The sequence below is a fragment of the Vicugna pacos genome, chromosome 12, assembly GCF_048564905.1.
Source record: "Vicugna pacos chromosome 12, VicPac4, whole genome shotgun sequence".
In the NCBI taxonomy this organism is placed as follows: Eukaryota; Metazoa; Chordata; class Mammalia; order Artiodactyla; family Camelidae; genus Vicugna; species Vicugna pacos.
In genome coordinates, this window is record NC_132998.1 from 55,002,532 (window position 1) to 55,030,111 (window position 27,580).

At 42.3% G+C, this 27,580-nt stretch overlaps 1 long non-coding RNA gene across 9 annotated transcripts in view; it reads left to right on the forward strand.

Moving 5' to 3' along the window:
- LOC140700259 (uncharacterized) overlaps window positions 1-27,580 on the forward strand; it is a 432,091-nt gene that overhangs the window by 390,980 nt on the left and 13,531 nt on the right. For 4 of the 9 annotated variants that reach the window (XR_012078630.1, XR_012078629.1, XR_012078637.1 and 1 more), the window contains one exon: window positions 2,998-3,136. This is a non-coding gene — a long non-coding RNA (uncharacterized lncRNA). Of the gene's footprint in view, window positions 1-2,997; window positions 3,137-7,241; window positions 7,332-10,466; window positions 10,502-10,981; window positions 11,035-21,348; window positions 22,358-23,009; window positions 23,241-27,580 lie in introns of those variants that run through there. The other 5 variants (XR_012078632.1, XR_012078633.1, XR_012078635.1 and 2 more) reach the window with 5 other exon arrangements.

Consider the following 27,580-nt stretch of genomic DNA (forward strand, 5'->3'; position numbering starts at 1 on the left):
AATTTGATCTATAGATTCAACACAATTTCAATCACATTCCAGCAAGTTATTTTTTGAATACTGGCAAACTGATTCTAAAGTTTATATGGAAAGCAAAGACCCAGAATAGCCAACACAATACTGAACGGTAGAAAAAAGTTGGAGGACTGTTGGTAACTGACTTCAAGACTTAACAATAAAGCTACAATAATCAACACAGTGTGGTACTAGTGAAAAAATAGACAAATAGATCAATGGAACAGAATAGAGAGCCCAGAAACACAGCCATATAAATCATACAAATAGTCAACTGATCTTCAACAAAAGAGCAAAGGCAATGCAATGGAGAGAGAGAGAGATTTCAATAAATGGTGTTGGAACAATTGGACATTCACATCAAAAAAAAATCTAGATATAAACCTTACATCTTCACAAAAAATTAACTTAAAATAGATCATGTTCTATACCTAATTGGACCTAAATATACAGTTGACCTTTGAGCAACATGGGTTAGGACTGTGCAGTTCCATTTATACATGGTTTTTTTTTTTTCAATAGCAAATACTACAGGACACAATCAGCAGTTGGTTGAATCTGCAGGTGTGGAACCGGATACAAAGGAACCACATATACAGAAGGAGGGCTGACTCTAAGTTATACTTTGCAGAGAGTTGGCGCCCCTAACTCCCATATTGTTCAAGGATCAACTGTAAAATGCAAAACTGTAAAACTCTTAGCTGATAACAGAAGGAAATCTAAAAGACCTAGATTTGACAATGACTTTTTACATCCCACATCAATTAAATAATGGATAAGTTGTAATTCATTAAAATTAAAAACTTCTGCTCTATAAAAGACAGTGTAAAGAGAACAAGAAGACAAGTCACAGACTGGGAGAAAATATTTGCAAATGACGTACCTGATAAAAGTCTCATCCAAAACATACTGAAAAAAAATCTTCAAACTCAACAATAGGAAATTATACATAAGGATTAAAAATGAATAAAAACTCTGAACAGACATATCATCAAAGAAGACATGTAGATCACAAACAAGTATATGAAAGATATTCAACATCGTAGTCATTAGGGAGTTGCAAATTAAAACAACAAAGAGATACAACTGTATACTTATTAGAATGGCAAAATCCAAATGCTAACACCAAATGCTGGTGAGGATGTGGAGCAACAGGAACTCTCATTCATTACTATTGGAAATTGAAAATGATAGAAAATGAGACAGCTTGACAGTTTCTTACAAAATTAAATATAGTCATAACCACACAATCCAACGATATGCTCCTTGGTATTTGCCCAAAGGAGTTGAAAACTTAAAGCAAAAACCTGAACATAGGTGTTTACAGCAACTTTATGCAAAATTGCCAAAGCTTTTTGAAAGCAACAAAAATGTCCTTCAGTAAGCAAATGGATAAACAAAGTGTGGTACATCCATACAATGAGATGTTATTCAGTGCGAAGAAGAAATGAGCTATCAAGCCCTGAAAAGACACGGAAGAACCTTAAATGCTTTACTAAGTGAAAGAATCCAATCTGAAAAGGCTACAGACTGTGTGATTCCAAGTATACGACATTATGTAAAAGTCAAAACCATGGAAACCATGAAAGATCAGTGGTTGCCAGGAGCTGGGGGAGAAAAGGATGAAACTACGTTTAGAGTGCTCAAACTCTTCTGTGTGATCCTTCACTGGTGGGTCCATTTCTATGTTTGTCAAATCATGTAGAACGTACACCAAGAGTGAATCCTCATGTAAACTACAGACTTTGCATGATAAATATGCATTAATGTAGGTTCATTGATTGTAAAAAATACATCATTCTGGTATGGCATTTTGATAGTGGGGAGACAGTGCATGTAAAGAACCCTTGTTTGTTGTATTGGAACTCTTTACTGTCCACTTAGTTTTTGCTGTGAACCTAAAACTGTTCCAAAAATGTTAAGTTTATTATAAATACATAAATATTAAATATAAACATAATAAATATTACGTATATTTTGTATGCTCTGTAATACACACACAATGCCGTACCTCCCATTTTGTTTGCAGGAAAAGTAATAGATCTGAGGGAGTATGAAAATAAACTAGCCAGATTTGAACAAAAACCTTTGCAAAACTGAAAAATAACTATTATGATTTAGTCAGCCCAGCCAATGACACATTCTTCTATTTGAACCCCGTACTATTTGGTTTTCGGTTATGATGACCATTAAAACCAAGTATCAAAATAAACTGGATTTTGAGCCAGATCTTCAAACTGGTGTTTCACATTATGATAAATCATGATTTTCAAAAGTAATAAAGCGTATTGAATCACAGTCTTCACTAAAATATTAATGCTGATATGTTTTAGTGACAGTAACAAGATTTTTGTTGTGCTGTCATGTCAAATACAATTATTGTAAATAAATTCGTCTTTAACTCATCTCCCTTTTTTCCTGTTATTTTGTGCAGAATAGACGTATTTTAATAAAATAAGATGTATAATTTAAAAGTAAATAATATATGTTTTGGGAATGTGCTCAACGTTTATACCCATTTTGGAGGTGTATGATCAAAAAAGTCTATAAGCTACTGGTTCAGAGGGTCAGACACACTAGTAAGTAAATGTTTTGTTTGTTTTGTGTTTTGCCAACATCGACGACAAAGGCATAGAACAGGGGGCTTTAGGAGCTCAAAAAAGGGACACTTCTTGCTTTTGCTCTGGAGAATATTAGCAGCATTATCATACAGTCTTTATTTACTTCACATTTTAAGTACAAAATGTTCATGGGCTTCCAGAAAAACACATTTGCCTGACAGTTAGAAAATGCTCCCATTTCGGGATTGAGGCCCTTTTCCTGTAAATGGTTTCCTATATGTTGCAACGTAGTATTTAATGCAAAATTAATATCTATCTAGGGGACAAAAACTCTTTCAGCCGTGACTTCGTGGCTGGTCTGTTACCCAGCCTTTAACAGTTTATTCCTGTTTCCTACCTTCTGTTTCTTTCGCTTCCCCAGAGCTGAGACAGAAGAATCTTCGGCATCCTCTCATGCGTCTGTGTGAGGGGCAGCTGATAGGGCGGGAGCAGCCATTGTCTTATTCCTGAGAAAGAAGAGAACAGTAAACTGGAAAATGGCGTTGCAACGTGGAATAGGGGTGAGTCAGCTTCTCGCATGTTGAGCAGGTCATACGGGGCTAAAACCATGATCACTGGCTCAGCAAGACACCTTAGAAACCACTTAATCCAACCCTCTTATCTTAAAGATGAGGAAATTGGGTCTCAGAGGGCTTTCGGGGCTCAGCCATAGAGCCACCAGCTTGACGCTATGACACCAGCAGGTCATAGATTACAGTCTAACGCTTTCACTTGTGATTGGGGAAACTGAGGCTCACTCAGCAAGTTGAGAGACTTTTCCAAGATTACACAGTGAGATGGGGGATCCAAGAGGAGATTCAGGCTCTTGAATCCCATGCTGGGTTGGCAGCACCCTACATCAGATCATTCAGTCTAAAGAGACAAAGACTGAAGAGAGATAAAATGGTAAAACCCATTATATCATACTTAACATCAGAGTCTGGGCTTCCTCGCTGTGTAATTAAGAATTTGGCTGGCCTTTGTCCTCATTTATGGGAGATAACTTCTAAATCCTCGGGATTTTTTGAGTACTAGGAGTGCCTTTGCTATTCCTGGTGAGTACCTCTGACCACACCTGATCACCTGACAGTATATGCTGACAAGGTGACTCCTGGCGGTGATAGTTTATGGTAATGAATGAGATGACTCAGGAGGGGACCAGCCGTGCCAGTGAGCAGAAGGTTGAGGCTTTGTGCCATGTGACATCAGCCTTACCTCCAGGATAGAGCAGCTGCAAACTGAGTTCAAGTACATGGCCAATGAGTCAGTCCATCACACTCTTGCAATTAAATCCCAGTAAGCACCAGTGAGCGCCTTTCACTGGTGATAGCCCACAGTGCCTCGGAGGGTACACATCCTCACACAACAGGAGCTTCGCGTCTGGGGTCTTTCCAGACCTCATCTTGTGCTTCCCTCCCTTTGCATCTTTTTGCTGTAACAACAATGTAGGGATAAGTCTAGCATTTTCCCGAGTTCTGCAAGTCATTCTAGTGAATTAGTAAATCTGAGGATGTCGTGAGAACCCCTGAGTCGTGACAGCTGGTCAGAAATGAGGGTGCTTGGTAAGTCCCAGCTCTGTTACCGATGTCTGAACCAGAGTCCCTTGGAGGGCTGTGAACTCAACCTGTGAAGTCTGGCCTAACTCCAGGTAGTGGGTTTCAGAAGTCATTGCACTCGCGTTCCTAAGATACTGAAGTTTAGGGGGTAAGGGCAGAGATGAGTCTGAACAGGCCTCAGTTAAGACAATCAAGTAAGCCCTGCTTTACTGTCTCCACAGAAACGCCCATTTTCCCCAAACTCCTGCCCTCACCAGTCCACACCAATGGTACTGTATCAGCAGTTCCCCACCCATTCTTTGAAACATCCTCGAAATATAACAGAGCAGTGCTTTTCTTTTTTTGTCCTGCTGGCCCAAGATTAGTTATTTTGAGAGCAAGATAAAAATCTTTTCTCTCACACACAGAGAAAGAGAGAGAGAGAGAGAGTCATTTCTCTTGTGTAGGAAAAAAAAAACAGGCAAAAATAAAACCACTTCACTTCTTGTCTTGGGTAATTGCTGGTTTGGGTTTCACCAAGTAAGTTCAGGGATTACTTGAACGTTGGAAGAAGTTGGCAGTCAAGATGGCTGCCTCCCCCGACCCCGCCTTCAGCAAAGCAGGCTTGTCCTGCCGTGTTTTCCCTCTTTGGAACAGCAGGCAATTTTTTCAGAAGTCTTTCCTTGAGTCTGCTTGGTGCCCAAGCATGAATTCCAAAAGATAGAGAGAATGAAACGGCTGAAAAAAAGTTGAGCCGCGGTATCGAAGGAAGGGAAGGTACAAGTATGCAGCAAGAACCATGTTTTACATACAGGAAGTCAAAGGTTATTATTTTCTTGGTTTTTGTTGTTGTTTGTTGGCTTTTTGAGAGTATATCTGGTGGGCACAAGGTCTGGGAAATGCAGTAAAGAAACAGGCTGCAACTGCTTTAGACTTCTGGCGGGAAGTTTCCCGCTTAGCCCTTCTCAGCTAGACTCACTAAGAATCCCCTGGCGGGTCAGTCCTTTCAAGAGCTGCTAGACCCTCCGAGTTCCAGGCCCTCCGACCGGTGGGGTGTCAGGGTAGATCTTCACCTCTTGTCTGATAGCAGGTGTGCCTGAAGAGAACCACGGACATTTTGGGGGCTAGAAAGGTTTGCTCTTATAGAAAAGAACAATTTGTATAGGACATAACCCTCTACTCCATGAAAGATAACATGGTTGATAACTAGAAATGTAAGGATTTCATTAATTTCTAAAAGTATTTCCGGAGCAGGTGTTATGTAGACCCGACAGGGAGCTGAGAATGGGGACTAGTTGGGAAGAATAAGACATTTGCCACAGGTCACAGGTGAGCACATGAATAATTGGCGTCTCGTGTGATAAGAGCTCTCCTAGAGAGATTGTACAGGTTGCCTGGGAGCAGAGATGAGTGCCCGATTTTAGGATGGAGACACTGGAAAAGGAAGAGAAGGGAACATCTGACCTGGAGATAAGCTGACAGCTTGGAAAGGGCAGGGGCTTCAACGTGCATCTGGTAATGTGCAAACCCCCTCCTCCAGCTCTGTGACCTTGGGAAAGTCACTTAACCCTTCTGAGCCTGTGTTTATTCACCGTAACATAAAGGTTACACCCACCTCATGGGGTTATAGAGAGGGTTAGATGGGATCACTTGCCGTCATAGAGCAGTGCCTGGTCCGTGGTGAAGCCCTAGCAAACAGTGGCTCAGTGATTGTAATTAAGGTCAAGCTGGATTTCTCCATTCCAGAGGGGCAATTGTAGGGAAGCAGATGACTCAGATCTCTCACTTGGACGACTAGGCAGATACCGAGGACAAGCACAATTAATTCGGGAGAAAGAAGCTGGGAAATGAGCGTGGTTTGGAGTGAGTTGCAGCTGACATGCTTGTGGCACATCCGGGAGGAACGATAATCAGGAAGGGAGGCAGAGGAAGAAGGCAGGGGCTGTTAACGTCCCCAGGGGAACTCAGCCCATCAGGGCAGCTCAGAACTCCCTCTGCCTCCGTCTTTGCAGTTCCTATTAGTCAAGCCGAAGACCCTGTCTCTCCAGTGACTCAGACTTTATTTTGGCTCATTTCCCTGAATTCTCTGAGAATAGCTACAGGCAGGCATGAGCCCTTATTTGACTCATTAACTCAATCATTATTTTTCTTCTTATATTCTGTAAATATATCGAGGTATCTACTATATGCCAAAAGCTGATGTAGAATCTAGAGAAACCACGTTAAATGAAATTGTTGAGTTCCTTTCTCAGTAAGATTAAATATACTTATGTGCATGTAAGTGTCAGGTATCTCCATGCCCCTCCTTTTACTCACTGACAGTTTCATTTCAACAGAAGAGAACATTTCTTCCTTTCACATGAATTCTGGATGATTTTGTGGCAAAGAAGAAAAAAAATTAAGGGAAAACCACCTTGGAAGGATCTTAGAAATCACATAGTCCAGTCTCCTTGGTTCAACAAATATTTATTGAATATGTATTATGTATCAGGCACCCCTATGAATAAAAAAAGCCAAAAAAAGATGTTAGAACTAAATATTTGTGTTTCCCCCACAAATCCCTGTGTTGACGCTCTACCTGTCAGTATAGCTGTATTTGGCGATGAAGCCTCTAAGGAAGCAATTAAAATTAAATGAGGGGAGAAGGCTGGGTGCCTTAGGATTAGTGTCCTTCTAGGAAGAAATACATGAAAGGTCACGCACTCCACCCTGCCTCCTGCTCCTGCACAAGCACTGAAAAAAGGCCATGTGAGCACAAAGCAAGAAGGCAGCTGCCTACAAGTCAGGAAGAGAGAGGAGAGCTCTCACTAGAAGCCAAATTTGCCAGCACCTTGATCTGGGACTTCCAAGCCTCCGGAACTGTGAGAAAATACATTTCTTTGGTTTAAGCCACCCAATCTATGGGCATTTTGTTATGGCAGCTCTAGCTGACTAAGACAGGAGGGTCAATGTTTTGCCCAAGGCTCCCCAATGAATATATGGAAGAGCCAGTGTATTAGTTAACTGTTGCTATGTAACATACCACAGCAAAACTTAGCAACTTAAACACCAGTCATTTATGATTTATAACTTATCTGCTGATTTTCCAAAGGTTGGCCAATCTCGGCAGGACTCTGCTCTGGACAGGTTTTTTCCACATGTCTCTAATCCTCTTCCTGGGATCAGCAGAGTAGCCTGGGAAGGTCCCGCTCATGGCCATGGCATAGGTAAAAGAGAACAGGTGGAAACATGCGCATGGTCTTGGAACTGCCGCATGCTCACTTCTGTCTCATTCTGTTGGCCAAGGCAAGTCTTGGAAATGGAATGTGTTTGCTTCTACCTCATTCTGTCGGCTAAAGTAGATCAAATACCTGATCCCAGATGTGTAATAGGAGGATGTTGCAAAGGGTCATGACAAAGGGTGTGGATTCTGGGGAGAGGGGCACAAAAAATAAGGATCATTAAGGCAACCTAACACATCCAGAATTCAAATCCAGGTCTCCTTTGGCCCTATTTAGGGTTATTTTTGCAATTGCTAATTATTTTTATTTTTAATGAGAAACACACACACACACACACACACACACACACACACACAACTCTTCCAGTGTTTTTTCCCCCTAAATCCCACTTATAACCTAATACCGTCCATTCTAATGCCTCACACTGTACCTCCTATACCATGACCAGTGTCTTCCTATATTTTCAAACCTGGGGACCTAAGCTTTTCTTTCCTTCTTCCTTCTTTGTTAAAACCTACTCTCAAGGGGCTTAACTGTAAGGGGAAAAAAAAAAAGCTGATCACTAAATTTTGATAACTTGTGTTTTGCTAAAGCAAATAGATACTAAGTGTTTAATCTGTGTGTGGCTCTGTGCCTGGTGGTAGGATGTTGGTCTTAGAGATGAATCATAAAACAGTTTTCAAAGAGCCTGCACTCCAGTGGGGGAAATAGTACATGCACATAATTATTTTCATCCCTGTGCAAAAACTTCTGGACTATAGCACCAAGCAACGTCCTCACGAAGCAGGCATTTGAACCCTGCTCTTTGGGTTGCCAATGAGATTTTGCAGTCCTACAACTTAGATTAGAGGGAAAAGGAGCCTGCATCTTGGAGTGATGGGAAATCTGGAAGGCATCTGAGATGGAAAGTCTATCAGAGATGACAAAGTCTCAACTGGATAAACAATGGTAATAATAGTAATGATGCACATCTCCCAGCCTTACTTACACCCAGTCCTCTGCTGAGAAGTCACTCCCCCTTCCCTCCCTATCTATCTAAAATACACAGGTCCACCAAGTGCTGGGTCAAATTACAGTCCCTCTGTGACAAAGTTCCCAAGAATCGCATTCTGCACACATCACTCCTAATTTCTGTCTTCCCATAGAAGGAATGGCAAATTGACTGTCAGGAAGCCAGGAGCCAAGTTTGTACTCACTTGTGTTTTTTTCCTAATTGTTTTATGTGGAAATGCTTTGTCTTCATGACAGGAGAACACATTCCTTAAGGGAAAAAACAATACGTCTTCTCTTCATTTTGTCCCCTAATGATGCTTAATATATGTAGCCAATGCTCAGAAAATAATGCCTCTTTGGTAAACAGCACCGTGGCTTATGCCTGGCTGTTCAGGAAGAGAGAGGAACAGGATGCTGTCCCCACCCTCAAAATGCTGCCAATCTCCTAGGAAACACAGGCGTTTAAAGAGATGTGGCAGGGTCCCGCTACAGAATGAATTTGTATCACCCCACCTCAACTTCACCAAGGAAGCTACCAAAAAATAACATAAACTTGCAGAAGATTATGAGCTATAGAGATGCTCTGAGGTTAAAACAGATGGGAGGGAAACAGACAGGCATCCTTAGGTCACTGCAGGTGGCCTCCCTTACCTCAGTCTCCAGAAGCTGTCCTCAGAAGGCTATGTGACACTTTATGTGTTGTGGTCCTAAAGTAAAACCTACCTGAGCATGGGAAGAGGACCAAGAGGAAAGAAGAATTCTAGGGACTTGAGAGGACTCAATACGCGGCCCTGACTTAAAAATAAAGAGCCAGCCCAGAGCTGACTTCTTTCAAAGAATGTGCTTTCACTGATGGATGGAAGGACTTTGTTTCCAAGCCACGGTGGTGCACAGAATGGATGGTCCCGCTTCTGCCTTGGTGTCCCAGCCCTGGCTTCAAGGCGTCTTCTTGTCAGCTCCCACTTCCCCACACCAGGCGGTGGTGTATGCCCGTGTCCTCCCGCTCCTCGACGCAGCTCACCTAAGCTGGCTTCCAGGGGGCAAAGGAGGGGGACCAGCCTGGACTTGCTCTGAGGTGCTCTGTCATTAGGTACGGACTTCTTCTCAGCACCAGGGACGAGACAGCTGAAGGATGTTACCAGAAGGAGCAGGGGGAGGTCTGAGCCTCTGCTGGCTGAAGACAGACTAGGAGGCATTAGATACCCCCGTCCAACCCCCAGCTCCACATGAAAGAGGAGCAGACACTTGGTTATAGCGTAATAGAGAGAATTTGTAAATCAAATTTATTGAGCTAGAATTCAGGTACAATAAAAGAATGCACCCACTTTAAGTGAGCAGTGTGAAATATTTTGACATATGTATACACCTGTATAACCTATACCCCAGTGAAGACAGAAACTTCCTATCAACTCAGAATGTTCCCTCCTGCCCTTCCAGGCAACTCCCCTTGCCTTCCAGCCTAGACAGCCACTGATCTCATCAACAGAGACCAATTTTGCCTATTCCAGGACTTCACATAAATGAAATCTTGCAATTTGTACTCCTTTGTGTCTGGCTTCTTTGCTTCAGCATAATTGTTCCCAATATTAAAGTTTTCAAACATACAGAAAAGTTAAAAGAACTTGCAGTAAATTCCTATATACCTGCCACCTAAATTCCACCATTAACACTTTTACTTGCTTTATTACATATCTATTTGTCTACTAATCTATTCATCCATCAATCTAGCCTATTTCTGATGCATTTCAAAGTAAATTGCAGATGTCAATCAACCCCCCCAAATATTTCAGAACGTATTGCTACCTTGAATCACTGTTTCTTTACATATTTTCTTTTAAAGTAAAGTCAACATAGAATAAAACACACAAATATTAAGCGTCTATTTTCTGAGTTTTGACAAACACGTGTGATGCAAATCCTTATAAACCACGGACTGTAATCATCCCTCCAGAGTTCCCAATTGCCTTTTCTCAGGTGATACTCCACGTTCCTTCTGCCAAGGTAGCAATTTCTGTTCGAATTTTTTTTTCCATAACAGTTTAGCTTTGTTCGTTGCATACATTTATATAATATATATGAACATATATTTTTCTTTTTACTAGGTAAATCTGTGATTGGAATTGCAGAAGACTCTGGGGTAAGTGTGTGATTACTTTTGTAAGAAACTGCCAGATCTTTATTCAAAGCATTTCTACCATTTTATGTCAAAATTAATGAAATTTGTGTTTACTCCACATACTTGCCAACATTTGGTGCTATCAGATTTCTTTTCTTTCTTCCTTCCTTTCTCCGTTTCTTTTATTATTTTTTAAATTTTTAGCCATTCCCATTACTGCATGGTGGCTTCTTACTGTGGTTTTAACCTGCATTTCCCTTTACCCGTGTTTATTAGTCATTCATATGTCTTCTTCTATGCATATGTCTGGCTTCTTTGCTTCCATGTTTTTAGTTGTTGTTGTTGAGTGTTGGAACTTCTTTCTATAACTTGGATATAAGTCTTGTGTTTGATGTACACATTGTGATTTTTTTTGTCCCTGTTAGTGGCTTACATTTTCATTTTCTTAGCAGTACCTTTGGGGAGAAGTTTAATTTTCCAATATTTTTCTTTTATGGCTAGTGAATTTTGGATGTCCTTTCAAAGAAACCTTTGCCTGCGTCAAGGTCATGAAGGTATAGTTTTATTTCCCTAGAAATTTTATAGTTCTAGCTTTTAGAGCAAGGTCTGTAATCCATTATAAGTTTATATTGTGAGATAGGGGTTAAGGTTTATTTTTTTCCTCTGTGGATTTTGGAAGGAAAACTGTGTAGGGTTGCTATTATGTTGTATTTGAATGTTTGATAGAAGTCACCATTTGAAGGCATCTATGGGGTTTAATTGCTAATTCAATTTATTTGATACATGGCTTTGGACTTTCTATTTCTTCTTCAGTCAGTTTTGTTCATTTGTATATTTCAGGGAACTTGTCCATTTCATCTAGGTTATAAAATGTATTGGAATATAACTGTTCACAACATTTTTACTATCAGTTTAGTGTCTGAATGACTCGGCATTGTCCTTAAAACAGAAAGCCAGTAAATCTAAGATACCATGATGTGTGTGGAGTAAAGGTGGGAGAGCACAGGAAATTCTTAAAGTGACATCAAGTTTAGATTTTTTTAAAACATTTTTTATTGATTTATAGTCATAGTACAATGTTTTGTCAAATTCCAGTGTAGAGCACACATTTTCAGTTGTACATGAACATACATATATTCATTGTTGCATTTTTTTCACTGTGAGCTACCGCAAGATCTTGTCTATATTTCCCTATGCTATACAGTATAATACTGTAAGTTTAGATTTTAAAGAGGAAGAGGAATTATCCAAGTAAGAAGGTGATGAAGGCTAGGTAGAGAGAGATGCATGTACGAAGAACCAGGACAAAAGGGGGCCGGACCCTGTCAAAATACTATAGGAAGTTCAGTGTGGAGGATTATGGAGAAGATAGTATGAACCATGAGAGAACTGTAGAGAAGCCTTGAAGGCCTGATACAAAAGTTTTCTCAGGTCCCCATTTACTTGGCATTTTGTGTATGGGAATCGCCTCTGTGATGAGAATATAAACCCCATGAATGCAAGTTTTTTGGCCAGTTTTGTTGATCACTTTATCTCCACGACCTACAACAGTGCCTGACATGTAGCTAGAACTCAATAAATCTTTGTTGATGAGTGAATCAATTTATGAATCCCTAAATGTGTCCCTATTAAAAATATGTGCTATAAAGTTTAAAGAACAACAAAGCTGAGTTGAGGTGGGAGTCCTGGGAGGTTGGCCAGGCTGTCTGCCAGTCCTCACGCCCCAACCTGCCAGCATGGGTGATTCACATCAGTGCATGGACAGTTACAGCATCCTCTGTCCTGATGGTGTCACACCAGGCTTCTATCTGAGGTACAGGGAAAGGCTTCTGATTCTAGGCTGCTCATCAGAATGAAGTGCACTAATAGAGAAAGAAGCAAGGGGAGCTCTTGAAAGCTAAGGAGGAGGAATTGTAAAATAAATTATTCCTGCTCCAGCCCCGACCCCATAGCATAGAAGTCCGCAGCAATAAAGCCTGCCAGCTATACCCAACTGTGACATTTCACAAAGTTACAAGACTTCACCACCATCCAGCTGTAGGGGCGAGGCAATTCTTCCCATTTTATAGATGGGAAAACTGAGGCTCAGAGAGGTTAAGTCGCTTTGCCCAGTGTCACAGGGCCACTCAGAGTATGGAAAGGATGACATTCAGGCCTCTTGATTCAGATACAATAATACACAGTAACACACAGCTCAAGCATCACCTTCGCATCACCTTCTTTGTGATACTTTCTTTCCTCCCTGTTAGAACTATCCATTTCCCCTTGTGTCTCCTTTCCATCCAGATTTCAGTAAATATTTATAACACCCGTTTACAAGCCTGTCTCCTCACGGTCAGTAACCGTATTCCCCATGCCTAACACAGTGTCTAACTAACGAACACATAGTAGGTACCAGAGCTGGTCACTGCATAGCATAGCAGTTAAGGATACAGGAATCAGAAAGCTGGGTTTAAATTCCAACTGTACTGTTTATCAGCTGTAAGGCATTGGACAGGTTACTTACACTTCTCATGCCTCAATTTAATCATCTCTAAAATCATGCACACTGAAGTCCAATACATAGTAAGTGTTCAATAACCATTAGCTGTTATTACCATTAACAATAAAGATGCATTGAATATCATCTTCCAGCAAACATACTAATTCCCCAAAGACACGGCCATTTAGTGATCCTGGCTTGCTGGCCCACAGTCCCATCTAGACCGGTGTTGAAATGAAGTTGGAGGGGAGAAGAAATTACAGGACAATGCGGGCTCACATGTGGGGGGCAGAGATAATTCAGCCTTCTGCAAATGGAAATTAATCATCCTGGCTTTACTCAGCAGGCAGGCAGCAAGAATGCCAGCTTGCCCCTTCCCTGCCACTGACGGGATTGTTCAGGAAATGAAGCAAGAAATGGAATTGTTGGAGGAGGCAGCCCCATGGACTGCCTCCCCCACATCAGATACAGGCATTATCAGCTCTCTCTCCCTTCTCACTGTTGCTGCTCACTTAGCCACCCAGGGCGCCAGGCTCCCAGCACAAAAGCTCGTGCTTCCAGCATTGTTATTCCTTAGATTAATCTGGTTTCAATATGTTCTAACAATACATATTTTATCTCTGAATGCTAAAAAAAAAAAAAAACCTATCTGCTACAGTTGGAATAGACTCCAAGGTATCAGATGCTTATGCTAAAAATGTCGCTGCAGAGTCACACACACATCGCACATGTCCCCTCGTTCCTGGGAGAACATTTTCCTGAGTGGATGGTGGTCCACTTCCTGAGCCTCCTTATCAAAATGATTAATAGGATACTGTGGTGCTGCTTCATACACAGGCAGAGCTTTCTACTTTTTCTTGCAAACATGTTGTGAAGTGCCTTCGGCCCTAATGTTAATTGCATGACGTGGCTGGGATTCATATCACTCACTGCCTATTTTTTTACAGAAGGGAAAAATTGAGACACAGAGCCTTTATCTGATCTGGCTGAAGTCATGGCTACAGCCAGTGACACATTTTCCTGTCTTCCAGAGCCATGATTTTTCTACAGCAATGTGGTAGACACCTGTTACCTACCCAGCATACCTTCTCCGTTTTTCTAAGAAAAAACGACAGCATACGCAGCTAATAATATTCACCTCTTTGTATTTTTCTGCAGCCAGGTGTGGCCACGTGGGCCTGTACTGGCCTTGCGAAGTGTCTGAGAAATCAGTTTAAAGAATACAGCCTGATCCCTCTCCTTCAGCCTTGCGGCCCCGTCTTGTCTTGACTGTAATGTAAATATAGGTGTCTGGAAGTGTGGCAGCCATCTTGGGACCATGAGGCGATAAGCACTGGGGCGGAGTGCTAAGGATGGCAGAGGGAGATGATGAAGAGAGCCTAGCGTCCTTGTGGCAGAAATCCTACTGTCAATTGAGTGCAGCGTCGGAGGGAGCAGAAATAAACACATGTGTTCAGTAAATAGCCTTTACCCAGATGCCTTTTGGAGGTGGAATCTTAAACGCTGTGAGCGGCAGAGACCCGGAGTGTGACCGTGAATTGCCTGTAGCCCTTCTCTTTGTACAGAACTTAGTCATGCGCCTGCACTCAGGTTCAAGGAAGACTGGGAAAGCATTGTCAGTTCCAGGCGTCTGTGTGCTTAGCTAAAAATGAAAATTGCTTTTATTTTATACCAATAATGAGTCTATTAAAAAGTCAGGGTTGTTTAATTGTTCTGTTTCATGGGTGATAAAACTGAGGCACTGAGATTGGCTTTGATGTCAATAGATGTAGGTTTGAATCCTGGCTCTGCCATTTACTGATTCCTGGATTCGGGGCAAACTGTTTAACCTTTCTAAGTCTCAATAACATGAAATGAACTTGACACTGGTCCCTGGTATGGAGTCATCACTGCTGTGATGATGGGGCGAACTCCAGGCCTTACCTGAGAGCGGCAGTCTCACCTGTCGGCTCCAGCTCAGCATGGTGTTCTCACACCTAGAATAGCCCCTGATGTAGGGTAAGCCCTGAGTAAATATTTGTTGGAAGAATAAATTAAGTTAATGAGTCAGAACTGGACCCTGGATGACTTCAGCTGCAGGCCCACGCTGTTCCTATGTTGCCAGAATGCCAGGTCTCCCTGCCATGCTTCTCTCTGCAGATAAGCCACAAAACCCACATCGAATCTGTCTGGATCCAGGAATAATGCCTCAATGGCAACACGGAGAAATAAACACAAGCTTTGTGATTAAAAAAAAAGGAAAAGAAACATGCACCAGCTAACCAGAAACTGGAGCGAGTGTGAGCTACGAGGCAGATTCACTGCCTTTCACCTGGGCTTTGACTGAGACAAAGAGCCTTTGAGAAACCATGTCCCTCCTCCTTCCCAGAGTGGGACGCCCTGACTTACCTCCCGTAGTCAGCAAAGGCCGCTGCAGACCCAGGGCTGAATCTGGCTGGCTGGCCGGCTGTCTGCCCCACATCCATCTGCATTCCCTTCTCCAAAGGAGAGGCATTCTCTGCGCCTCTTTCCATAAAGACCCTGTCCTCTCTTCTTACCAGTTTCCAATTTGAAATCCTAGGATGGGGGCACATCGTGTCACTCACTTACAGCCAAGCCTTGCTTCCAAAATAAGTCAGCAGCTGGCAACTGATCATAAAATCAAAATGCTTGTTTAGGAACAGAGATGGGCAGAGGGAGAGCAAGCTCTTAGGGGAAAGCAAGTGAGAGAAACGTGCGTTTGGTCTCAGAAGCTCTGCACGGAACTCTCACTGCACTCCACTACGCAGAGCTGTGATCTGAGCCAGTCACTTAAACTCTCAGAGCCTCGCAGGTGCCAACTGCGTAATGGGGAGATGATGCTCTTCTCACAGAGATCTTGTGGGATGAAGGAGCTGGTGCTCATTAAAGTACCTTTTAAACTCTTAGATTTGGGGCAAGTAAAGGGGCTTATTACCCTTAGACAGCTAGAGATTTGGTAATACTACGTGCCCTGTGCCTTCTTCTTACCAGCTAACTATTTCTCTCTCTACATATATCTGATGAAATTGGCTTAAAATGGATATAATTGCATTCATATATCTGAACGGTTTTAGGAGAAATAAAGATTAAACTGGTTCTGTTAACTCCGCAAATCAGACCCATGGCCAATGAGAAGCAATGAGAAACGTTGGTTTCTACTTAGGAAAAAAGAAGAACTAACAAGAATGCCTAATGGTCGGAAGTGCCAACATCTGGAAAAGCCACCTGGAGGTGACGGTGCCCCCTCACTGGAGACTCAGGCCATGGGGCAGTACTGCTGGCGGAGATGTCACAGAATTCACGCCTCCCTCAGGGAGCTCGGCTCTAATCCATTTAGAGCCCTTTCCATGCCCAGTTCTGATCTGATGATTCTAGCACGACCAATATGCCAGCAAGGGGCAACCTGCCCCTTCATTTGAAAGACCCCAGTCCCACAGATTGACTTGCCACATGCAGGCTATAACGTAATAGAAACTTAGTATGATCAAAGAAACAGGAACAAGAAATGAACAATTTGCAGGTGAATTCTTGGAATGGAAGAGAGAATGAAAGTGAATAAATGAACAGCTGCAGAACTCCAAGAACTCAGAGGACCTTGGGAGGAGTATGCAAAGGTGATGCGGGAGGAAGAAGAGAGAAAACAGCTGATGCGAGTGTCCAGCCACAGACGAGCGTGGCCAGGATGCAAACTCAAGAGAGCACACATTTCTCCACCTGCACTTTCGACAGAGCCAGTCACAGGTGGGGGGGGGCACCCCAGGCTGAGGAATGGGGTGAGCAACCAGCAGCATGTGTCCAGCCTCACTTGTGCTGACCACTCACCATTGTCACACACAGATGTTCTGGCTGTCACTCTGCCGGGGCCTTCCTGTTTATTATTTTTGTGTCTCCAGGCAGCGACATTCTTGTCAAATGGAGATGGTGTGTCAGGTCAGATTACTCCCAGGATGATGTGAAGAGACAAGCGCTGATGGAAGGTGCCACTTCCTTGGTTCGGATGCACACACTAGTCACCAGCGATTAATGCTGCTCCATTGGCCTTGCCTTCCTGTTGGAATATGCCTCCATGTGCTAGGAAGGGAAGGAGGAAGCACTTCCCAGGGCTTTAGATGTCTAGGCCACGAGTCTCTGTGCTGGTTGCAGGAATAGTGGAAGAGTGGGGTATGGAAGAGCGAAAGGAAGAGGATGTATCACCCTACTAGGGGCCAGGTACCCTGCTGGGTGGTTCACAAACCTTGTCTTAGTTTAGCAGAGTGGCCAAGAGCCTGGCCGTTTGGATTGGGCAGACCTGATTTTAAATTCTGAGTCTGCCACTCATTCGTGACCATAAGCAAGTTACTTAAACTCTGTGAGTATCAATTTCCTAACTTGTAAAACTGGGATGGGAATAGCTACCTTACAGTTTTGTGTAGGACTAAATATAATTATTAATTTGTTCACCCGACAAATATTCAGGAGATACATATATGTGTGTGTGTGTGTGTATATATATATATATATACATATATATATATATATATTCCACCCATATGTATATGGAATACATAGATATTCCACCCATACCCCTGCCCCACCATCGCTGGAATATAGCAGTAAAGAAAACAGATAAAATTCCTACCTTCATGAGCTTTACACTCTATTGATGGGAGACAGAAAATAAAACTAATAAACAGTTATAACGTACATTAAAAATTTAGAATTTCTGACACACAGAAAACATTTGATAAATGCTGTAATTCAATCTTTATATCACTCCTCTGAAGCATTGTTAGCCCCAGTGAGGAAGCCAAATATGTTTAAATAACTTGCTCAAGATCACATAGCCAGATCTTTGCTCAATTAGGAACACTCAAAGGATGGAAATCAACAGGGGTGCGTGTGCACACAAGTGCCCCCCTGCTTCTCAAGTCAGCTGAAGCCATGACCTAGAAACAAAGTGAAAAGTTCCCAGAGAACCATTCACAAAGTGTTGGATCACCTTTGAGCAGGTGGGTTGAACTAACTCTTATTCCTAAAGGTGGCTGAGAGATGACTCCCCTAGGTTGACCAGCAGTCCCACTCTTCCTGGGACGAATGGTTTTCCTAGGGTGGGGCAATTTCAGTACTAAAATCAGGTCAGTCCTGGGTAAACTGAGACGGGTTGGTCAATGTAGCTAAGACCAAAGCCATATTTCATTTCTTAAGCCACGCAATAAAGCTGGAGTATTTCCAAAGGCAGAAATAAATAGGGAACACCAGCAAACAGAAAGAAGAATCAGGCAGGGAGAGCAAGACGTCTGGGAAAGCCACCTCCACCCTTGAGCCAAAACTTCCAGTACCTGAAAAATAGTCACCTTATCTTATCAATTTCTCTGTGGGATCCAGCTCTGGAACACGTGGGCAGTGAACAGTGACCACCTGGTTGAGCACTGCCTAACCATCTCAGTGAAAGCAGAAAGTTAGTCAATAATCATTAAATAAATGTAGCTCCTGGGCTGTTTGCTACCTGTATCAATAATCCATCCTTGAGCTCTGGCTCAATTTTTTAGAGTAATAGGCACCGCAAAATTGGAAAGAGTGCTGAACTTGGCATTTGACATCCCAGCTCTGCTTCTTATGAGTCAGGTGCCTTTGCCAAGTCACTTAGTCTCTATGAGTTTCAGAGTTCTCATTTGTAAAGTGGAGATAAATTATTACCTTCCCTATAATAATGGATTCACATGAGAACCGAGTTAAACAATGTATGTGCTTTCACTTTGCAGCTTTGAATTTGAGGTTCTAGGGTCTGCCACACTTAGGCTACCTCCCCTCGTATCCAGACCAAATTTTGAACCTTGTTTTATTTCCATAGTTTTGCTAATTGTTTGATTATTCCCTGCCCCATTTCACTCTCCTTTCATTTCCTATCAGATACAATGCAAAGCATTGTCCAGGTACGACCTACAGCATCACCTGCCTTCTGCCTGCTTTTTAAATGTCATTTTAATTTCTGTTAAGGATATACCTGAATAATATATGAGAAGTCAAATAGCTCCATAAGACTTATAACAAACAGCAATTCCTTGCCTCTGCGCTGCCCCTGCTTCCAACCTCATCTTTCCCGTTCCCCAGAGGCAAGCATTTTCAAATCCTCTTGTTGTGTTTTTTTCCAGGATAAAATTTCCTATATCAAAATAATACATCTATATTGCAAAATCTTAGCCTCCCAGTTTTGGTCATCATATACGGACTCCCCGCTATTAGAAGATGAGAATTTACCCCATGATTGTGTAACCGCATTCACAGCAGAGTCAGGCAGTGTACTCTGACTTTATTTCCTTTCTTGCTTCATGGCCAACCTCATCCCCACCTTGGGGTTCACAACTTATTTCTCAACCAGTTACATCATTTCCTGTGTCCTGATCACACATCTCCAAACTTTGATCACACACGTGTCTCCCTTTAATACGTGTCTCCCTTTAATACGCGGAAACACCATATCAACCTCATCTTCTCAGAGACATCTCTCCTGCACCTGCTGCCCTCTTGCTTCAGTCTCAGAGGCCACCCCATTCTTGGGAATCAGCTTTGCCTCTCTCCTGTGTTTTCATCTGTTTTTTAGCTCCCATCCTCTCTGTTTCTTGTCTCACTTCTTTATTTTGGTAGAGCCCTTCCCTAGTAGCTTCCTGAGAAAACCTGCAGAGGAGGTGAATCTTTAGAAGTCTGCATATCTAAGAATTTATATGCTCATACTTAATTGATTCTTTTGGTTGAGTATAGACCTGAAGGTTGTTCAACATTGGTATAATCCCTTCAGAATTATAAAAGGATGCTTTCTCTATTACCTTTTTTTTTATTTGCTCTTGTTATGCAATCTGATGCCATGCTGATACTTGATCTTTTAATTATGACTTATATTTTTTCTCCTCTAGAAACTTTAAGGACCTTCTCTTGAGTTCTGAAATTCCATGGTGTTAGTCTTTTTCATCCATTAAGCTGGATATCTGGGGACTTTTTGGTCTAGAAACTTATACCCTGAGGTTCTGGAAACATTCTTTTTTGTTTTTTAAGATAATTTCCCCCTCGCTTGTCTGTATCTTCTCTCCCTAGAATTTCTACTATTCTGCCTTTCTGTATTTTTATCTCTATTCTGAGATGTTTACTCGCATTGATCTTTCATACTTGCTATTGAGTTTTTCATTTCTACTATCATAGTTTTAATTTTGAACAGTTCTTTTTTGTTCTCTGAATGTTCCTTTTTATAGCATCTTGCTTTTCTTACATGAATGCAGTATCTTTCCTTATCTGCCTGAGCATTTAAATTGTCTTTGTTGTTTTGTTCTGCAAGAGTCTCTATTCTCTCCAAGTTACTGTTTTCTTTTTCATTTCTTTCTTTCCTATCTGTTCTTTCCTTTTATGTCTCTGTCTCTAGAAGCTTTCCTCAAATATCTGGTGATACTTGACTGTCTATTCACATGACCGGCATTAACAAACTGATTGGAAGCCCTGTGTGGGTGGGGTAAGGCTTACTTCCTGGGGAGCTTTACTATGAGGTAAACCACTTGACCATCTGTTATGAGACCCTCTACAGTCAGAATTGCTACAATAAAATAAAATGGAGACAGGGCTTGAAAATCCCCCAAAATAGGCAAAATCACTTAAGTAACATAAGCAGAACTAAATCCAGCCTATTTCATGAACAGAAGCTAAACCTAATTTAGGGTATTTCCTATAAATGCCTCTGATAATCGTAAACAAAACTGAAGTCATCTTCCTAAAATGGTACAAGATCATCACTTTTAGCCACTCACCCACCATCTAGAAACCCCCCATGGTAATAACGCGTCATTATAAACGTTAAACCGCTTCTTTATTTTCAATTTATCAGCCGTTTTCTCTCATTATCTCTAAGTGGAAAACCAGGCTGCTGCCAGGGTGGGGCAGTGGGTGGGGGCTAACTCCTCCGGCAGACTGTCAGTCACGCCTCTACATGCAGCCCCGCATTCGCCTCCGTATTTGCTTGGACCTGACGCCAGTTCTGAGCCTTCCTGAGGCACTGCAATTGCTTTCACCACTGCTTCAGTTTAGTTTTCTTGGGTTCGTTTAGCTCCCAGCTCCCCAAAAGTGTCATCCATTTCTATAATCTTTGTCTTTATGGGTTTAAATTTTAAAACAAAAATCCAACTGTCAATTGAATGCAGCATTGGAGGGAGCAGAAGTAAACATACATGTTCAGTGAACCATCTTTACTCAGATCCCTTGTGAAGGTGGGAATCTTAAACCGTGTGAGTGGCGGAGACCCAGAGATGCGCCTGCTCACTCAGCTGCTGGAGGCTGGGGAGGACAGCCCACAGATAACCCACCTCCGGCAGAGACAAGTCATTCCCTATGGGAAAATCAATCCATAATCATCTTTTTTCTTATTTAGGTTCCAAAGGGACCCACATTTCTTCTTGATACAAACAGAATGGGAAAGGAAGCATGCCTGCAAAGAAAGGAGCATTAAGGAGGAGGTTGCAAACACTACACGCTTTTCTCCCATGTGGCAAAGGAACGGTGCTTCTCTGAAATGGGCAGCCGGACCTGGGTGCCCTGCTTAAAAATAATGGATAATAGCCATAGTCTGTGTGTCTTGTCCAAAATCCAGAAAGAGTAAAAATTAAAACCAGATCAGTAAAATAGTATTTATTTACATTTAGAGTGTATTTGTGTTTATTGTGTAATTATTAGAGTTAATTATTTCATTTATTATTACTAGAGTTTATTGTGCATGAACGAATAGCTCACAACCTGGAAGAATTCAAACCCAAAACTGGTATGAGGCTCTGAGGCATGATGTTACAAGATGGCTTATAAAGTGAAAATGAGGAAAGTTGTTTTAATAAACAAACTTCACAGTGACTGGTTATTACAGTGGGGTTTCCAGACAGTGGGGGATTGGTTAAACGTGATTACTTAGTACTATTTTAGGCAGATGACTTCAGTGTTGTTTATGATTATCAGAGACATTTATTAAAAATAACCTAAGTTAGGTTTATCTTATTATGTTTGTGAAATAAGCTAAATTTAATTCTGCTTACATGGCTTAAATGGTTTTGTCTTTGGCGAGATTTTTCAGCCTGGTCACTGTTTTAACAGTCAAGTCTGCTTCCCTAAGAAAGAAAAACATCACAAGGCAACTCGCAGTGGGGGAGAGAGTGTCTTGGGCTCTATGTAGGGAAGTTTCTGGAGGGTCTCCTGATACGTTGTATTGAAAGTTACAGGTTTGGATTTCAAATGTACAACCCACCAATCACACTTAGAGGAAATAGTTTGGTATCTCTGAGTCTTGTTTTCCTCATCTGTAAAATGGGTATAAAAACACAGGTCTGCACAGTTGTTGCACTGGCTAAATGGGTTATATTCTAGTGATCTCAATAAATGTGTGTTGAATCTGACTCACGAGTTAATCTTCGTGTATATTTCCCTTCCCAGTTACTCACAAAATTTCTCATTCTTGCAACCATACTTTTTGTTAAGATGGTTAGGAAAGAAGTTAGTCTACAGAAATTAATTTTTAATACAGCTGAGATTAAGATTTATTTATTTTTTTAGTTTGACATGTGTCATAGAAATAATTCTTAAAGGAAGTAATACACATTTCCTTGCTTTCTTAATTAGAAGGATTGGAACACATTTTTCACTCTTCCTGGATATATTTAAGTTCTTTGTTCAATTCCTGTGTAGTTTGTTTGATTTTTATAATGATCCTTTGCCAAATGGAAAAAAACCAACGTTTTTCTTATTACAAATTCAACATAGTCTCACTGCATAGAAATAAAAATTGCCAGTTAGGAAAAAAAAAACAAAACACCAACACAGAAACAATCAGAGCCTTCATATGCACACACATGTACCCAAAGAGGCTGAAAGAAAATGACTGATAGATTTGACTACATACAAATTGAAAGTTTCTCCATGTCAAAATCCACATAAACAAAATAGGAAGCAAACAGCAAACTGACAAAATATTTGCACCAACGTGACAGATGATATAGTTAATATCTTAAGTGTATGATTATTCCTTGCTTTTTAATCTTGTCTTTCCAGCTAGACTTTGGGCAGCTTGAAGACAAAGGGAAATTCTTCAGCTTTATACTGACTCTCATTTCAGGCTGCCTCATCCATCCTTTTTCTAAATTGAACTGGGTTGAGTGGAAGAAGACTGGATTCAAAGTTCATTTCTCGTTCTTCCTTATAGTATCTCATGCAGAATTGATGTTCAATAAATATTTGTTGAATGAATGAGTGTGTAGAGAATAAAAAGTCATTTCTTCCCTACGAAGAGCTGTTGTTATATATTGGATTTCTGTAACGAATAGAGAGCTATGTGTCCCTCTTGACCTCTATGCCAAGCCATCAGCTGTTGAATCTCCTACCTTCACTGTCTCCCCTTCTTCCAGGGGGTTGTTTCAAACCTCTCAGCTCCAGCAAATCAGAACACTTATTATGTACCAGGCACTTTGCTCAGTGATAGGGATATAGAAACAGATAAAATCCACAGGTCCTTAAATAACTTTCCATCTTGGGAGGGAACTTGGGATACAGTGCAAACAATCGTGCTCAGCTTTGATAAGCACTGCAACGGAAAGAGACGTGATGCAAGGAGCATGAGTCAGAAGCTGGATGGAGAAATCTGGCCTCTGGGAGAGAGCAGAGCTGTACACCTTCCACCAAACACCTGGACTGAAAAATGGGTTGGGGGCCAGGGCATGGTAAAAGAATTGTACATTCAAAGATGACCATATAGGCTTAACAAAAGGACCAGAATAATAGACAAAGGAAAAGAAACACAATTCATTGATCGCCTACAATATCCGCAGCTTGTTGCCAGGCGCTTCACGTGGAATAGCTAATGCTTCTTCCAATGGCTCCTTTGACAAAAGCAAAAACTCAGACGTTAAGCAACGGGATCAATGACTGGTAGCCAATAAAAAGAGGGCTCAAGGTTCTAACCCAGGTTCGTCTATCCCCAAAGCCCTTATGTGCCCTTGTTTTGGGGGGAAAATTCATAGAGGCCTTTTCTCACTCAGCTCAGATGTGTCTTGAAAGGATATGGGTCTAAGGAGAACTAAAGTTCATTGTAATGTTTTTTGTTTCAGTAGGGGGACTGGCTTGGGCGGGTGGAATGCTGGCGAGGCAATACGGTTTTCACCGCCATCCTCTTTGCAGCTTCACATTCAGATGAATTCTTCTTTCTGTAGGGTGGTGACCTGAGTCTCAGGCTGTCTGCCTGGGGTAGTAGGTTCAACCTGGTTTTGGAAGCTCTTTTCCTGGAAGTGCTCGTGGGAACACTACATTTAAGGGCTCTTCTGAACCCAAGGCGCTGCTAATCTATTATCATCCTCAACGTGACACTGGGGCTGTCTGTTTGTTTTTTGAAAATTGGCTGCATTGATTTCTGCCCAATGGTACACGTTGCCCGGCTGTCTGGGAGGCACTGAGGCGAGAGAAGACGAGAGCCGATCAAAGACAGAGTGGAGCTTTTCGACGAGGCAGCCTGTGAGGAGACTCAGAGAGTCTGCCCCAGACATTTTGTCTCTCGTCTGACCTTACCCAGTGCCTGCGGTTCTGCTATGAGCGTCAGGGTGATTTCAGAGCCCGAGGGGCCTGTAGAGACCGTCCAGCCACCTTGGACAGCAGCAGATGCGTGAACTGAGACCCACTGTGGGGAAGCAGCTTCCTGTGGGCACACAGAGAGGCACCGGCAGCTTTTTCAGCCCTGGAGCCCCCGATGCCAGGCACTTACAAGTTGCTCACTAAGTAGTCCTGCATTTGTTGCTTGAGTCCTGGACACAGCACTCTCAAAGAAATAGAATTATGATGCCACATTGGGAAGGCAGGGATTAGCAGAGGAAAGAGTTGAGGAGAGGTATTAGAGGCAAGAGTACTGACGGTGTGCTTCAAGGATAGGGAGTGCGAGGCGGAGTACAGGACACTCATAGGGGACTAATGAGAGAGGGGGGTCAAAATGACAGATTAGGGTCACATGGTGGGGAGCCCTGAATGCCAGAGTGAGACATTGCACCTCTGCCTCTGCCCTGTCATCTGGGACCTCCCAGACCATTTGCTGAGGTGTGCATGGCTTGACTTCTTTTGAAATCTGCCATCTTCCTTGGGTCCATCATCCATCCATTCATTTAGCAACTGCTTATTGTATGCCTACAACGTAGGCACTGGGCTAGGTTCTGGAGATCCAGGAGGGAATGAGATGAAGCAGACCCCTGACCTCATAAAACTTACATTCCCATAGGATATAACACAATAAACACGAATAAATGAACAACATCATTACAGACTGTGCTTACATGCTCTGAAGGAAAGAAGCAGAATGATGTGATAGGTACCGAGGTGAAGGAGGAACTTATGATGGTCAGAGAAGGCCTCTCTGAGGAGGTGACGTTGAAAAATGTGAGATGGAGCCAGCCATGCAGAGTGACAGGATAAGCCTGGTTCAGCTGGACAAAACTGCAAGTATAAGACCCTACAGATAAACGGATCAGAAATGACCCAGGTAATCTTGGTCATGGGTAAAAAGAATTGAGGAGATCATGGGAAGGAGTCTTGGGCACTAGACAAATTAAAAACAGGACAGATCCAAGCTGCAATGAAAGAGCTAAGTTCCCTCAATGTCTTGGTAAAGTTCAATGCTTTTCAAACTTGAATGAGCATAAAAATCATCCAGAGAGTCTGTTAAAAAAAAAAAAAAGCACATTCAGGGGCTGCAGACCAAGAGATTTAGAACATTTTTAAACACCTGAGCTGGTTTTGATGCAGTTCATCCTCAGAACACATTTAGAGAACCACTGAATTAAACTGACAAGAAGGGAGGACTGTGCAGTTGGGCACAGGTGGGGCGTGACAGGTGTGAGGTGCCAGGGGAGGGAGTGAGTCAGAGGGAGGATGTGAGGGAATACCATCAGCATCCCGCTTCCATGCCTTGCTGCGACCTGCTTGTTCTGGCTTCTTCGTGCCCAGATTGGCAAGCTGAGTCATAATGACAGCAGTGGATGCTAAAGAACTCCATTCCTGGAACCCCGGAATCCCTGAGGACATCAGGATGGAGAATTGTTATGTGATGGAGGGAAATTATGGCTAATGGGACCCCAGCAATAGTCATCACACCCACGTTTCCCTCCACCACATCCTCTTTAAGATTCAGGTTAAAAGACAATTCCTGGCTTTCCTGGGAGGAGCAGGAGTTAAATGCAATGCATTTTCAATGGGCTTGAGGTCCCACTGGACCAGCTGGATGTCATTGTGAGCATCGCGTGGGCTGTTAAGGGGCTCTTCAAAATAGGGCAGAGGCACTGGCAAAACAATTGGCTGTGTCACTGCAAACCTGTCTGAGCAAATTACATGGGAAACAAGCAAGCGTCATTATGATTTATATAAATATATGTTGCAGATTTCATTAAGATTAGGCCAGCTTTGCAGTTACCACTTGCTGGGTTGTTTGCCTGGTCCTTAATCTTCATTTGCAAATGCCGATTAGTCTCATAAAGGACTCCTGGTGGCCAGGAATAAGCCCACCTCTCAGCTTGCTTGCTTCTCTCTAGGACCTCAGCCAAGGAGATGCCTACGTGGGGCACAGAGAGTGAAAAAGAGCTCAAAATAGATCTTCTCCAGGTACCTGAAGGCAAAAAAGGTGCAGACATACTAGCATGAGACCTTTCTCAAATCAGAGTGCTCCCGGGGGCTCCAGGCAAGGCTAAAGACCAGATCCTCACCTCCGGGCATTCCCACCTGCAAATGGGCACTCAGCCAGGGGGACAACTCAGAGCAGGTGAGTGGGATGATGGTGGTTCTCCATGTCCGCTGGGCAGTAATTCAACACTTTGTTTAAATTCAGTTATGAAGCCAGAGGTGGCAGGCAGTGAGACAGACATCAAGGATACAAAGACAAAATTTGAAATGCTCCAATTCCTTGTCCTAAAGGGATTTGTTCTGACTTAGAGACCCATATATAAAAGTGATTGCAGGTCAGAGGGAAGTGAAGAGATCATGGTAATACTGAATGCAGCCAAGAGATGTGGGTTTTATCATGCAGTCTGGAGGTTTTCAAGTCTTATAGAACCGCCATCTTTTATTTTTCCAAGTGAGGGCTTACTTATGCAAAGCCTCACAGTTTTTGGAATGATTTTTCTAGAACAACCCAATTCAAAAATGGGCAGAAGACCTAAACAAGCAATTCTCCAATGAAGACATACATACGGCCAACAGGCACATGAAAAAATGCTCAGTATTGCTAATTATCAGAGAAATGCAAATCAAAACTACAGTGAGGTATCACCTCACACCAGTCAGAATGGCTAACATTAACAATTCCATAAACAATAAATGCTGGACAGGATGTGGAGAAAAGGGAATCCTCCTACACTGCTGGTGGGAATGTAGTTTGGTGCAACCGTTATGGAGAACAGTATGGAGATTCCTCAAAAAACTAAAAATAGACTTACCATATGACCCAGCAATCCCACTTCTGGTATATATCCAGAGGGAACTCTAATTTGAAAAAATACATACAGCCCAATGTTCATAGCAACACTATATACAATAGCCAAGACATGGAAGCAACCTAAATGTCCACTGACAGATGACTGGATAAAAAAGATGTGGTA